This window comes from Lampris incognitus, chromosome 13 (genome assembly GCF_029633865.1).
Source record: "Lampris incognitus isolate fLamInc1 chromosome 13, fLamInc1.hap2, whole genome shotgun sequence".
Lineage (NCBI taxonomy): Eukaryota > Metazoa > Chordata > Actinopteri > Lampriformes > Lampridae > Lampris > Lampris incognitus.
In genome coordinates, this window is record NC_079223.1 from 23,799,554 (window position 1) to 23,802,428 (window position 2,875).

Sequence of the window (2,875 nt, forward strand, 5' to 3'; positions counted from 1 at the left end):
CTGCCTGCGGTCAGATGTGAATGCAGAGCAGGGCTCAGGAACAGCTTGCTAATTGTGTTTCAGACCTTCTCTGTCACTGATGTAGGAGTAAGGTCTAAAAAGGTTGCTTTGCCCCTGTTCTCAATCAAAGCTAATCAGATTAAACAGGGCAGAGATGTGTGTGTGTGTGTGTGAGAGAGAGAGAGAGAGAGAGAGAGAGAGAGAGAGAGAGAGAGAGAGAGAGAGAGAGAGAGAGAGAGAGAGAGAGAGAGAGAGAGAGAGAGAGAGAGAGAGAGAGAGAGAGAGAGAGAGAGAGAGAGAGAGAGAGAGAGAGAGAGAGAGTTTTCCAATAGAGACTCCAGATTTGGAGACAGCCTTGACTCCTGCTGTTTGCTTTGTTCATTAAGAGGGGATGAGCAGATGGTTTGCTGGTCTGTTGTGTAGTACACACATGCACACACACACACACACACACACACACACACACACACACACACACACACACACACACACACACACACACACACACAAACACACAGATAAACATATGCACACACATGCGCACTCATTCCTGTCACCTTAGCTTTATCCTCCATTTATCATTTTCATTTCACATCTCTCAGCAGGACATACTACTCTGGTTGTGAGGTCAGTATTTGTTTGTACATATAAGTGTGTGTGTGTGTGTGTGTGTGTGTGTGTGTGTGTGTGTGTGTGTGTGTGTGTGTGTGTGTGTGTGTGTGTGTGTGAAAGAGAGAGAGAGAGAGAGAGTATGTGTGTGTGTGTGTGAGACTGAACGAGCAAGAAAGTTACTGGATAAGCAAAGGAGGGCAACAAGAGTAAGATGGTGGTGAATAATGTTTAACATTTCTAGCTGAGACTTCCTCTGTGGCAGTCATTAGAAAAAGACATGACGCATTCACGTACCTTTTCATTAATCATTCTCTTTTACTCGTCGCTCACTCAGAGTGTGGGAAAAAAATCCTTGTAAGTATTGTTTAAATACAAGGGTTGTTCCAGTTTAGCATCAAATGCCCATGTTCAGTGGAAGGCACATTAGCATCTAGCCTTCTGCTAATTTTGAGTCGGTTCAATCTCATCTGTGCTGGAATAATTGAGAAGGTAAGCACGCTCATCAATAAGTACTTCAATGATGTATGGTATAAAAGGTCAAATTTCTACACAATTAATGTTGAGGAACAGATCTACCCTGAGGCCACAAAGGGTTTGGTCTGGTCCTGCATGTTTAGAGCCTCCTGATGGTCTACTACCGTGACCAAGCAAGATACCCTGCACTGAGCATCTTTAGAGAAAAAATACTATCAAAAATATTTTATACTTATTTACAAATACTTCAAATGCATAATTACTTTTTACTGTTTTTACTAAACTTGATTTAAATCAGCAGACATTTAATCAGGCAACTCCAGTATGGGGAATCTACAACACTGTCTGGTGTTAGAAAAAAAATATGACTTGAAATTTGTCAACAGCCAAATAAATACCATCCATCAAGGATGGGAGCATTTGGAGGGCAAAGGTTTTTAAAAACCTTGATATAGATTTTTTTTTTGTTCATTCGAATGGTAAATATTTTCAATTTCATTTAGGAAAAAAGAACTTGCTTCATTTTGATTTTTTTTTTGCAATGATTAAAAATAATTACAAAACTACATTTCCCAAGACCCATTAATATGTCCTCCTTTGCACTGTATCTCCCCCACCGTTACTGCCATCTCAATAAACTGACGATAATTCACAGTTTCTGACTCAGGTTTTATGCCGTTAGCCCCCACACCTCTCATCTTCGCCCCAACGGGATAAAATGCTACAGTAGAAAGGGGTGCAGCGGGCGGAGAGATAGAGCTATGTCGACATGTCTCACTAGAGGACAGCTCACTCCTGTTACCTTGCTCCCTGTCAATACCTACGTGCATGGTTTTGGAAATGGAGAAGCAATCAATTCCATGATCTGATCCTTATGCTTGTGCATATACATAAGCATGCATGCATGAATGCACACACACACAGGTGCACACACACAGGTGCACACACACACACACACACACACACACACACACACACACACACACACACACACACACACACATACACACTAATAAGATTACAGTTTATCACAGAGTTCAGAACAAAACTAATATCTATCTATCTAATCTATCTACATATATATAACTTTGTTAAAAGAAACACTCAACGGTAGGGAAAGTGCTCAACAAATAAGGAGCAAAATAATCCAGTGAGTCAAGTAAATTCTTTATAAAACAGCACAAGCCTGTTTCATGCCATAAGCAATCATCAGCTGACCTGTTTCATGCCGTAAGACTCATAAACATATGAGTCAAGTAAATCATAAGCATTGCTTATAATTTACTTGACTCACTGGATTATATATATATATATATATATATATATCATAGAAAAAAAATTCTATGAGATTTTCTATAGAAAATACAAATTTACTCCTCATAGAAAATTTACTTGACTAACTGGATTATTTTGCTCCTTATTTGTTGAGCACTATCCTTACCGTTGAGTGTTTCTTTTAACAAAGTTATATATATAGTTACACTTATACATATACATATATACACACACACACACACACACACACACGCATACACACACACACACACACATATATATATATATATATATATAAATATATATATGTATATATATATATATATATATATTGCCTGTACAAAGCGGCAGTTAATGTTAAAATCTAATTTCTCATCCTTGTATGAGAGAGCAATCAATCATGGTCTCTGGCATCAAGTGCCCATCTTCGGAGAAATCAAAAACAATTACAGGAACAAATTGCATAGAGAAAATGTCAAGTATCCCCCATGAAAAGAAGAAGGAAACGCAGACA